A 14,339-nucleotide genomic window follows, 5' to 3' on the forward strand; every position below is an offset into this window, starting at 1 on the left:
GAAGGATGGTCCATAGGCTTAGGTAGAAAATATATATCTAAAACTAAACTGTAATAAATATATTAGAGAAATGGCGGATAGATCAACGTGGATTCCAATGAAAAGACGTTGCTTTGAATGTATATAGCCTGAGATGTAAAGAAAATATCACAGAATGGCTGGAAATGAACACTTCCTCTTGATTCTGTCACTCCTACGTAATTATATTGGTTTGTATGTTTAATAGTTCCTACATCAGTGTGTAAATCTTGCCCGTCAATTCCAAAAACCCATATACTGGGTTTTCTCCATATTTATTTCCAGGCTCCATTTCTTGCATTCTTCTACAAGCTTTCTAAACATATAGTTTATATCGTCCTCATCTCCTGCTAATATCACTTGATAATCTGCAAATAATTGACTGTAGATGGACTCACTGTTCATCATTACACCCACTTTACTGCATGTTCGTTTCCACTAATTTAAGGTCCTATCTATGTAAATTTGTAATAAAGTGGGAGAAATACAATAATATTTATTGCAAAATGGTATTAAATTATTTTCGATTAGAATTGAGGTTTAATTAAAAACAATGTAAGCAATGATTATTTTATGGGGGCGGGGCGGAGTACGACATTAATATGTGCAAAAATATTTCCTCTTAATCGAGAATGAAATGTAGTTATGTATGGAAATTGAGGCGGTAATAATTACAAGTATAGAAATCTTAGGTTCTAACCAAGCTTAAAATACACTATATTTACCAAATCTTCAGCTTAAATATTCCTAGGTGTTAGATTTAAACATATTTAAATAAATCTTAAATCATAATAATGATGTCAGGCAAGGTTTAAGTGTTATTGTCCAATGTTCACGATGACGTTCTGCGATGTAACTTTGACCAATAAATCTTCCTTCAGTCCGTCACGTCGACAAATCGAGGATTGAACCGCTGGTTGTCTGGTTTGTATACTTCATTTTACGCATTTTGAAAGACTGGAATGTCATTTCATCGGAAAATATGACTCTATTCCGAAACTGCTGCTCTTGCGCTCGATAGTTAAGTTCGCTTCTTCTTCTTTTGGGGAATGAGTGCGTTTTTTTTTGCAGCAGTCCGGCACCTGAGATGCGATGCCTTAATTCTCCAACAAATTGTAGGTTTGCGACTTAAAAAATTGTTTAAAAGTAATTTCGGATCGAATAAACAATCCTTTGTGTGTCTGTTTTAACTTCGGAACCATGGCTAAGTTAAACTCTTATCAGTGAACTAATCACATATTTGAAGTTATCTTACAGTTCTCGATATCAGTAATTGAGGTGCCCTACTTTTCTTTTTTCTTTTGTTGTTTTTCTGTTATACTGTTGGAGTGGTATTTTTTTTCCTTTTTTTTCCGGATATGGTTTCAATGTTTCCAAAGCTTTGGAGAGTTACGCACATACAGGTATTATTTTACCTAGGTGCCATATTAGCTATGTAGTAATTATTGTTGTGGGTTAAAATACGAGGTGTGTTCAAAAAGTATCGCGAATTTTGTGTTTTTTCAAAAATTATTTATTTATTCATGAATATCTATTTTGTCTCCTTCAAAGTAATCCCCATGAGATATTATACACTTGTGATAACGGTTTTTCCAATCTTCGAAGCACTTCAAAAAATCATTTTTTTTATCTTCTTCAGCTCCTCCTTCGATGCCGTCTTTATCTCGTCAAGAGAAGCGTAACGTCGTCCTTTCATGGGCCTCTTCAGTTTAGGGAACAAGAAAAAGTCACAGGGGGCCAGATCTGGGGAATACGGTGGCTGCGGCATCATTAGTGTGTTGTTTTTGGCCAAAAAGTCGCCCACAAGCAACGATGTGTGATCAGGGGCGTTATCGTGGTGCAAAAGCCAATTTTTGTTCTTCCACAAATCCGGGGGATTGCTTCGCGCAAATTGCGCATAATTTGCAGGTAATATTCCTTATTGACCGTTCTTCCCTGTGGCGAGAACTCATGATGCACTACGCCTCTGCAATCGAAGAAAACTGTCAGCAAAACTTTCACATTCGACCGAACTTGGCGCGCTTTTTTCGGTCTTGGTTCGTGCGGCAGCTTCCATTGAGATGATTGAGCTTTGGTTTCCACGTTATAACCATAAACCCACGATTCGTCACCAGTTATGACCCTCTGGAGCAAATTTGGGTCGTCGCGGACAGAGTTTAACATCTCATTAGCAATGTTCATGCGATGCTGTTTTTGGTCACAATTGAGCAATTTTGGTACGAATTTCGCGGCGACCCGTCTCATGCCCAAATCATTGATAAAAATCGAATGGCACCAGCCAATCGATATGTTTAGGTCCTCAGCAACTTCTCTAACGGTGATTCGACGATTGGCCAATACCATTTTCTCCACTTCATTAATTTTTTCGTATGTTGTTGAAGTGCTCGGGCGTCCGGCACGCTCTTTGTCGTTCACATCTTCTCGGCCTTCTGAGAACATTTTGTACCACCGATAAACGTTGCTTCGGTCCAAGGTAGCTTCTCCGTATGCCACAGTCAACATTCGGAATGCATCCGCGCACTTAATTTCGTTTTCACACAAAATTTGATACAGGTTCTTTGATCCATTTTTTTGAATAGGTAAAAATCGAGGACGATCCAAAATACGTGCAAGCAAAGCAGCTGTCAACACTCAAACATTCAAAATGGCCGAGCTTGTCGGCATAAATGAGAGACTTGAGTACCAACATAACGCCACAAAAAATTCGAAATTCGAATATACGTAACCCGCGAAAATTGAAAATTCGCGATACTTTTTGAACACACCTCGTAGTTAAATATTTCAATTGTTTTTATGGCCAACTGGAATCACCAAAAAAGCGCGTTCAAAAAGAATAGTCCTTTCTTCAATATTACGGCATGTATAAAAATAATTTATTTTGAAGCATCGTTTTTTTTTTTTCATTTATTGATTCACAAAAATGACATCTGTTCGTCGCAGGAAAACGATGGCGATGGCTTTGCCGTGTAAATTTTACCGAAACCGGGCATTAAAATGGCGCAAATTTATACATACGTCCGAAGTGCCCTGGCAGGCGATAAAACAAATTTCGACGTTAACACGAAAACTCGGTCGTATGAAAATAAGTCGCACTTCGTGTCTTCGAATTTATATCTAGTTTTTTCAATTAGAATTAAAATTATACGGCGCGGCTAAAGACAAAACTGTGTCGCTCCGTCGCCGTCGAATGGAAAATTTATCGAGTCCATTTTGTTCCTGCTTAATAAATTGCGGACTGTTCGACCTCTTGTTTCGAGGCGAGGAATTCACCAGTAACAATAATAAGCGATTTATTATCGACAAAAATTACCTTTGTGGTATTACGAAAATATATATTAAAAGAAGACACCCAGAAAACACATTGCAGAAAATTTAATAAAATATAGAAAATGATATGAGAAGGGAGAAGCAAATAAGCAATTCTACAGGCTTTGAAAGGTGTAACGTGAAACATGTAGTTAATGTAATGTATGTATTGTGTTCGAAGTGTTTTCGGAGCGCGAGCATTGAAGATGCCAAGTGAGATTTTGGCGAAACGTCTGCAGGATTCCAGTCGGATGCAAGATTTGCAGGATTCCAGTCGGAGTTCAACGAGCGAACGGATGATATCCCGGAATATATATGAATCAATACGTGAGAATATATATATATATATATATATATATATATATATATATATATATATATATATATATATATATATATATATATATATATATATATATATATATATATATATATATATATATATATATATAGTGAATTTTCATTGGATGTAGTTTCAATTGATATATATGTCACCTATACAAAATAAGAATATTTTGAAAAAGATCGAAATTACTATCGAAACGTAAATTTAGAAGAATCACATTATTTGTTTTCGAGAGACCCAATACCCAAGAGAAATTGAAGAAAAAAAAAGGAATATATATATATATATATATATATATATATATATATATATATATATATATATATATATATATATATATATATATATATATATATATATATATATTCTCACGTATTGATTCACGGATGGAAAAATGTGATGACACTATATTCCGGGATATCATCCGTTCGCTCGTTGAACTCCGACTGGAATCCTGCATCCGACTGGAATCCTGCAAATCTTGCATCCGACTGGAATCCTGCAGACGTTTCGCCAAAATCTCACTTGGCATCTTCAATGCTCGCGCTCCGAAAACACTTCGAACACAATACATACATTACATTAACTACATGTTTCACGTTACACCTTTCAAAGCCTGTAGAATTGCTTATTTGCTTCTCCCTTCTCATATCATTTTCTATATTTTATTAAATTTTCTGCAATGTGTTTTCTGGGTGTCTTCTTTTAATATATATTTTCGTAATACCACAAAGGTAATTTTTGTCGTATCAAAAACGGGGACCATAGATAAAGCATAATTTAAATGGGAGAGTACTAACGCGTCACAGAATATAACTTTAATTTTGGCACTTGAAAAATGACGAATGCAGTAAAGTTGATTAAGTGAGATATATACCCTTTGGGTTAAGCAGGGCACCAAGGTTTCCGTTTCACGAAATATCAAATTATGGCTGTAGTTTGGCATTAAGAAATCTCTATTTCTCTTCTTGTCATACAGTTATTTGGATTTGTAAGCATTCACTTTTAGTTCATGTGGCTTAGAAAAATCCAAATCGAAACTGATGGACTTAAAGTCAGTGCAAGGAAAGTGGTGTGTGTCATCAGCAGAAGCTGCGAATTGTAGATTATAAAAAATTGGGGACCAAGTATAAGACCTTGGGACACCCCAAAAAGCACAGTACTGAGCTACATCCATCAGATCTGGCAGGATTAATACCTAAGACGATGGTCAATCGTATTGGAGTAAACAAACAATACAAGAACCATCTCCAGGCTTCAATAATATCATCAGTTACGCAAGGACTGCAAATGAGCTAAATCCCTTGCGAAACCCGTTCTGCACAACCGGAATATTAAATAACTCAAAAATCAGTAATGTTTTTGACTTTAAATTGGAGTAGCTTTTTGATGACGAACTTCTGAACAAATAAATAAAATTTCATCAGCAGCAAAGTTCTTGGTCCACCAATTTCGGAAATATTAAGAAAAGGCTCTTTCGTGTCCTTAGTCTCTCCGCATATGCATGACATCTCAAATGGGATTATGTCTTTGACGGACCCAAGATGTTGGGAGATTCTTGGAGCAGTGGTAAATCTGGTTTTGACGTTATACTTCTTTAGAACTCTTGATATGTGGTTAGTGATGTTTTGAATGTAAGGAAGGACCACAGTGGCAAGTGTAGGATTACTTTCTGCCTCATTGCTATTGGAAGGTTGTGGTGAAGTGTATTTTTTGATGGAACGCTAAGTATCTTTAATGTGAAAATTGTTAAAGAGAAGAGCAGAGGTAAGGTGTTTCAATTCAGTTTTCAGTGACCCGGGCTGAGATGGTTTTAAGGCTCTGTAAACAAGAGAGTTGATAACCGAAGATTTTTGTTAGCTTCCAACTCACTGGTAAAACGTATGTTAGTTTAAATGTCTAAGAAAATCTACTAGGGTTTCTTGACCATGTTGCCAAATAACAAAAATATCATCGACGTTGCATTTCTATAATTTTGGTTGTAGATGAAAGGTGTCGAGAGCTTTCTTCTCAAAGGTTTCCATAAATATATTCGCGATGACTGGTGACAGTGGAGAACCCATAGCTGGCGAAACGTCAGCAATTTCGACTCAGCAAACACCGACTCTGAGGAATACAGAAGAAGAAATAGACAACAAAACTGCTCCGGATTTAATGTTGCAGAAAAATTTCGACACATCAGTCTCTGTGATAGGACAAAATTTCAGCTTCGAACCAGTCAGAACTATTGGGTTATGATAATAGTCCGATGTGATATCCGTACTAGAGGTGGGCCACATCGGGATTGAATTGCGGAAGTACTTATTAATAACTGTAATTAATGAATTGCAAAAATATTAAAAAAAAAACGAATTTTTGAAATGTTCGTAACAAGACTAACAATAATAATAATAAATCCATATATGAAAAATTCTATCCAGACCACTTTCCGCCTTTTCGATATTACCAAACTACCAAGAAAAAGCAACATTTTCAAAATTATGAAATCGTAGAAAAAGAAGCACCAACGCTGTTAAGTTTCATTCAAATGCACCCCGTATATAGAAAATGAACCAGAATTACCGAAAAAAAAATTGTCGCCTTTGGAGACACACCGCCTCGTTTGGGACGTAACATGTGATTACAAAATGTCGTGCTTAATTTTGGGTCAGTTGCGATCAGCAACTACCTCCTTTCTAAAAGACGAAGAAATCCGCGAGAAAAGCGAATTTCTCAGTCCGTGTTCGAGGACCGGGCATCATGGCCGCTATCCGAGGCGAGAGTGTTAGATAAGAGCGAGCCGTTCAGCCAATCAAGTAATTATTAAGCGTTTTATAACGATAATAATAGTAATAACGCATTTTCCGTTTACGCTTATCAAAGCAATGTGTTCACGCATGTCGTTTTTCCGATGTTAAGAGCGATTTTCATTTTCTTCGTGTTGTCACCGAAATAATTTAGTGTTTAAAGGTATAATTTTTGTTGGTGACACCGTTTTCATTCATCATAGTAAATTAATGCCGTAAAGTAGAATAAAAGACAAAACGCTTACCAAGTATATTTTCAAATTTTTAGATCAATTATTAGAACATTATGAAGATTTATTAGAGAAAAGTGTAATAACACCTATTCCTTCAAAGCTCTGAAAACGAAGCCATTCATGTAAGGTGCGTTCAATATATCCTGATAACATTTTAATTGGCTGTAACCAATGTCGCGTATTCTGTCTACTACAATCCTTTTTTTTTTGGTGAACGAAGTTTCATCAGGCAATAAAATATTATTCAAAAAATTATTATTCTCATCATGTCTATTTCAAAAATTGTTTTACGAAATCTAAATGCATTATATTTATATTCTTTCAAAACTGAGTGTAGTGATCCCCGAGAAATACCTCTCTCTTCATATACTCTAGTAATAGTGCTTCATAGAATGATAATACGTTTGCCGTTTACCTTTTCAGCATTTACTACGTTACCGTTTTCTGCAAATTTCTTTGCCAGCCTTGGGAATATCTGTTTTGAAGGAACTCGGTGCTCTGTATAAAGTCTAATATACTGACGACTAGCTGCGGTTGCACTTTTACTATTCAGAAACTATACTTGAAGCATATCATTTCTTTCACGGATGCTGAATTCGCGAAACCCCCATTTAAGAATTTCAACTATCAACGTTGTTTACTTGCATGCCAAACATAAACATATTCTCATTTTTCTACTCCCGTCTGTAAAATACCTAATTACCCACCGATCTAGCGTGCGGGAAGCGTCACTTTACCACGTCAGTTTCGTTTCCCACGAATCCGAGCCACTTCGGACATTTCCGGGAGCAATCGGATGTTTTCGGAGATATTTTTCACGCTTTGAATTTTGACGTCGGTCAATTCTGACGGTCATGTCATGCATTTGTGTTGTTTGCGAAAATGTACCCAAAAACTAACGGTCGTAGAAAAAGTATTCGGTAAACTTTTTAACTCACTCGTTATGAAATTATACAAAAATTTCTTAATTTTGCCGATTTTTCAAAAACAAATGGACTAAAACATAAAGTGTGGTACATCTTTGTAATAGGAATTACATTTTCTATTAAACGCGTATATAATATACAGGGGGTTCCGTTTAAAAAAAAATATGATGTAGGCTTATATGTCAGAAAATTGATAGTGTTTTGTTTTATACGTCACTTGGAAAAAGACTTGGCTACTAACCCTACATTGTTTCGATATTTTTTTCTTGCTTTATTCGCCTCACTCCACCCTCTCACTCTCTCCCTCTCTGCGTTTTCATAGTTGCTCCACGAAATCTCCGGTAAAAGATTTGAAATTACCGAAAAGAGCAAATAGTAATTTTAAAATCGTTGATCAGTTTATTAAATTCAGTCTTTCTTGGGATATATCGGCAAAATTAATATTTCAATATGGAAGCAACCGAAAAAGAAATGATGAGCCATATAAAGATATATAACGCGTGTTATCAAAATTATAACAATTGTACCACAAGGCATTCTTGTTGATTACAAAGAAACCGGTTCTGTTTTATTGTTGTGGCAACCCTGGTATATAAAGATCAGCTTATTGTTCATAATTTAAGTAGGTAGTTGTTAGGTAATGTAGCAATATAGCTTGGTGTAAACATTTAATGTCCTAACATTTTGGACATAACATTTTCGCACATATTTTGCTGTAATATAACATATTAATGTCAGCCACATCTACAGAGGTAAATTAATCTTTCTGTTGATTCTTTATTTCTCTAACATTCTGTGTAATATATGTAAAATAATATTGCAATTATATTGACCAAAATCTAATTCAAATTCAAAAAATATTTTAAGTAATCCTATAATTCTAGGATATTAAACATAAAATCAGATATAGTTATCAACCAGCGCCAAGCAATATTCACTAATATTTTTTTTCCGAGTAATTTAACAAAATTGACCACAGTAAGATGTGATAAAAACCAATTGTTTGGCGCCCCTTTACCGAGATTTGCGGTAAACATCGAATCCGCCTTTACAAAACGTACAATAATGCCAGATAATCAATAAATCATTGCATCCACAAACACCTACATTAAAAAAAATGACAAGTAATTAAGTGAAACGACGATGCGCTAGTAAAACTATTTTTAAATCAATTAGACATAAAACGCACACACAGGCCCGTGTCCGTCGCATTCCACATCTCGACGAGATAGCTGACGAGAGCTTTGATTTTGTAATATCGACGATACGGGGGTTATCAGTAGGACACTGAAATTATACGAGTCATCGACATCGATAGTCTGAGGGCATTTTAAAGCCGTTTGGGTCGTGTTCGAAGTTCTTTGGGATTATATAAATAAACCAAAAATAACCGGCCCGCAAACCAACAATTTCGAATTGTTAGCAGCTGCAAAACTGGCATCGATTTAATTTCATAAGCGTCTATTGAAATTCATTTTCATTCTATACCATAAAACGTGTTATTTATTTATTTATTCAAAAAAGGTGCATAGATTTAGTAAAAAAAGGACAAAAAAATGCAATACAGAAACAACACATTATAAAAAAAATATAAAATTTCCTTCAATCAGTAGACTTATACAATCCCCCCCCCCCCTAAATTTATGATGATGACAACTTGACAACGGAAATTTTGTAAAACGAGAACCATATACAATAAAGAAAGGTGGTCCTAAAATACATCCCTGAGGTGTACCTTTATTAACATTTAAGAATGAAGAAGTTACACCATTATATGTTACCGCTTGAGATCGGTGTTGTAGGTATGAAGATTAATTGCGTCTTCTGAGAAACCAATAAAATATAACATTGAAATGAAAATTTGATGGTTAAGGGTATCAAACGCTCTCGAATATTCTAAAAGGGTTAGTAGTGTCAAGTTGCCTTCATCTGTAGCCCTAAATATATTATCGGTTATATGTAGTAGAGCTGTAGTTAAACTATGTCCACCTTTATGTCCTGATCGAGTAACGGGGATAATATTGTTATTATCTAAGTGAAACTGCATCTGGTCACATATAATCTTTTAAAAGATTTTTGAAAAAGTTGGTAAAATACTGATAGGGCGAATATTATCTAAGGATTTGCAATTTTTGGTAACGGTATGACGAGCGCCTTTTTCTACTGATCCGGAAAAATTGAATATTTTAAGCATTAGTTTATAACATGCGTGATATGAGGCAAAATATGGGAAATACTACATACTACATAGAGAGTTTAACTGAAACTTCAATGTTCATGCCCTTCCTTTAGCTCCGCCGCCACCAAACAATATATGTTTCTTTGAAAGATGTGTTCATATAGGACACAAAAAGAAGTTTACTTTTAATGAAACGTATTTGACTTGACTACAGTCGGGTCTCCCTTGCCGGTTCTCAACTTGAGTATGGAACACAGAAACAACACAATTACTAAATTAAAAAAGGTCGGAATAAGTTCTTGGATGCTATGGTTTCGAAATGGGATAGTGGTAAACATTGATAAAACATCATGAGAGATTAAATTTAATGTCGCTTTACAATAGATGACTTAAGCTTTTGAAGGATATTACTTATTGCCCTGAAGCGTTGATTAGAATTCGCTCACCATTCGTCAACGCAGAATCAGATCTTTTGAGCCCATTTTGGTTTTGATGTTAGTAATTATGGTTGCAATAACCCATTTGATAGGGCACTTAAATTTTTAAATAATACCTATAGAGCAAACTGTAGACAGATTTCGTATGTATTAGTCTAGCATACTAATTGTTGGTTAATATCATCCAATAAATCCAATTAATTTCATAAATAAATTGTAAACAAAATGTTTTCATCATATATGACTGTACCGGATACTTTCCTTTATTTTTTATTATCATAAATTATTTTAAGTTTAATAGTTTTAACTTCTTACTTGTCTGTGTTAATATTTATTGACCATTTTTGGCATTTATTTTTTCCTTAGAGGCTCTGCCTCTGGCATTCGCCTATTATCTGGATTAAATTATACTGTTATTAATTCTTTGAACTATATAAATTATAAAATTATGAAAATTGTGTTTTAAAAAATTGAATGATATCTTGCTTCGATATTTTAGACTAGGAATGAGATATTAAAATAGGATTTCCACTGACATGTTTAGGTATCATTTCATTACCGTTAATGAAAAAAAAAGTATTTTTGTGTTTAATTTTTCATAGAAATATGCAATATACTGATGTAATATCAAAATGCGCGCCGTAGCCGCATCTCTGAAACTAAAAACTAAATATATCACAGATTAGGTTGATCTGATATCCTGTATGCTAAAATCCGTTCATTGGTTTACGAGTAATGTAATGGCTTATCTAAAAATTCAATCTGTTTTGTTGGTCCTAATAATGATGGGACAACTTTAACATCGTATTTATCGGACGAAAATAAATAAATAAGTAAGTGATACTAGGTGTTGCAATAGGTTTTTTTGTTTAACCAGTGACGTTCGCGAGGCCGTTTTAATTAATTTAAAAATAGCTAGGCCTATAGTTTATAGCAATTTTGATAAAGAATACCAATTGTAAACAAAAATTTTTTCATTAGTTTTTCCGTTAAAGCGAACAGTTTTCCAGAAAAAAACGTTTGTTTGCATCTGCGTTCCAGACCAAGTTTAAAGGCAAAATCTGGCAAAATATTTTTTCATTTATATGAACTGTTTTACTTATTTTTAATTGCTGAATACGCTGCAAAATTTTCTCCATTATAAATTGAACCCCTCTGTATATCTTAGGACCTTCTTAGGTATATAAAATTATTTTCAACAAAGTCTTCTTTTTGACAGTTTAAGTGCCAGAATAGTTTCTGAGGTACGGCGCTTCGCAGTCTTAAGTGGCCGCCCGGTACTTTTTTTTGGAAACGCTTACACTCCGACATCTCGCAAAATAAAAATTGGAGTGTTTATTCGGTACTAAATATCCAAGAGATAAGAAAGGTTAGTTGAAATAAAAGTAGTCACATAGATTACCTTAAAATCTAAATAGATTAGTATCCATTAACGTATCGTTTAAAATATCGCATATTTTGCCCTAGCCAATGTTTTATTTACGATAGCAAGTTGGTTTTGGAATATTTTCATACCATCCGGCAGATTGGTTTAAGATACGGTAATGAAAATTAAAAACAATTTATAACTGAACTTCTACGATTCAAGGAAAGGCAAGTGCAAATATGTTTAAATATATTAGAAGACTGTTACTCTGAATTGGAAAATTTTAATTCATAGTTTAGCTGCCGATTGTTAATCTTCATTTTTTGCTATCAACATATTAATAAACTGAAATCTGTGGTGAATGTAGAGAATAAAGTTTTCTTAATTTGTCGTGTCCGAACAAGATAAAGAAATTTGCATCGCATACTCCCTCACATTTTAATTTTTGTGACAGTGTTCGCGACCGAAACCGCAGACAAAGGTTAAAAAATTCCTGACTTCCGTTAGTTTCGCATCGGAAAATTTGATCGTGTTAGTCACAAATTAAACGCGACACACAACAAGATTATATTATTAATTATTAAACTTTGTTAAAAAAATACTTCGAAAAAGTATAGTACAGTATGGAATAGTATAGTATAGTATAGTATAGTATAGTATGGAATAGTATAGTATAGTATGGTATAGTATGGTATAGTATAGTATAGTATGGTATGGTATAGTATAGTATAGTATAGTATAATATAGTATAGTATAGTATGATATAGTATAGTATAGTATGGGATATTATAGTATGGTATACAACACGTTCGGTAGACTATTAAGTCACTCGTTTATTTAATACTCGCTCCGCTCGTGCCAAATAAACTTGTGAGTTAAATGCTGTTTACCGCACTTGTTGCATAATATACTATTAACAAGAGAGGGAAAAGCAAGTTAGGAGAGCCATAGATTAGAGAGGCTACATATTTGACAAAAGAGGGATCAATTTACCCTATAGATTTTGTATACCAGAATAAAAAGATTAATATTAAAATATTAAAAATAAAATTAATTAATTGTGCTATTATTAAAATAATTATTACAATTTTTACTGGTAAGAGTTTAAAGCAAAAGTCTTCTAATGCAGGTATTATACAAAAATAATGCAATAAAATACCAATAAAAGGTCTTTACTTGTCCATTTAGAGTACTGATTGGAAAAGAATAATTGATTTTGATTAAGAGGCGAAGATGTCTTTTAAATGTATGTGACTACCCGTCTAGTTGAGATTTTGGGCAAATGAAAATAAAATTAAAAACTAAAAATTATTTTGTTATAAAGAGATGGTGGAGATTTTAGATTTATATTCTATTATATTTTTTGTGGGCATTCGTCTATATGAACTATGAACTGGGGTCGATATGTTGACCCAAGGTTTTAATAATAATTCAGACTCATTCTTAAAGAACTAAAAAAGAGGGAGATAAATCAACATCCGTTCAATTGTATCAGGGACTATTTCGCAGAAAGATTGTGGTAGGAAAAGATAGTTTTCCGGTTTTGGGACCTCTGCTCTGGAACGTATTTTATGACAGAGTCCTGAGTCTAGTTAGCGATCGACAGATGGATGAACCAAACGAACTAAGCTTTGCGCCAGAGAAAACCGAGGCAGTAATTCTATCTGGACGTAGGGATAGAAGAGACGTAGCATTTAAGATGAAAACCTAAAAAGTAATAACGTCCAAGTATGTCAAATACCTTACCTTACTTTACCTTACCTTACTTACTAAAAATAGTAATAAAGGATCTTTGTTTGTCCATGAACAATACAGACAGCTTAACAATGCAATGGGAATTGGAAAAGAAGAATTGATTTGGATAAAAAGGCGAAGATGACTGTTAAATCTGTATAATTAGCAGCTTAGTTTAGGATTTGGGCAAATGAAAAGGAAGACTCGCAAAATTATGAACGTTTGGGAACCATAATTGTAATGTTGTGTCTCATATTGAGATTAGCCTCTAAACATATTTTGTGATACAAACAAAAGCACGTTGCATATAGAGCCAACCAGTTTCTTTAATTTTATGTGAATGGAAGTATTTTAAGTTAAGTTAGTAGTTTACGTTATTTTCAAGATGTTGAACGAAAACGCCTATTTTGACATATAATTTTTGAGTAGATGCAAGCTTTTTGCAGACATTCGTTTATATGAACTAAGAATCTTAGGCCCTTGGCCGATATGTTGACCCAAGGTTATAATAACAGATTTAAATTCAATAAAATAATTTTCGACCTCAATCCGGCGAGAAAAATTAATTTTGAAAAATTCCATATTTGTCGTACGAACAAAAATAAACCCTACGAACTTGTTGTTTTTAAGTTTAAATTATAGTTGGTTGCTATGATTCTTCCGGCCTAAACAAAATAAAGCAATATAGATCGCAATGTTGTCGGTCGTTCTGTCGCAGTAAAACCAAAGTAAATCAAAACGGCGAACGCATCTAAATGCGATTACGCGAGACAAACAATTAAGTCGCTTTAAGTCGCTTTCCGCGCGTTCAATCGGCGTCAGTGTCTCCGAGACGCGTCGAATCGAAACGTCGCGAGAAGCGGTACCGAGCGCATTGAAGCGCAAAAAAGCATTGATCTTGAAAAAAAAGCGCGGTACGTCGTCGCAGCGGCGCGCGTCACGTGCGTGTAGCGTCGGCCGCCCCACTCGAAGCGAAATTGAACCGTTTTAGATTTTAAAAGCCTCGCC

Source organism: Cylas formicarius, unplaced genomic scaffold, assembly GCF_029955315.1.
Source record: "Cylas formicarius isolate icCylForm1 unplaced genomic scaffold, icCylForm1.1 PGA_scaffold_5__7_contigs__length_24384050, whole genome shotgun sequence".
Taxonomy (NCBI): Eukaryota; Metazoa; Arthropoda; class Insecta; order Coleoptera; family Brentidae; genus Cylas; species Cylas formicarius.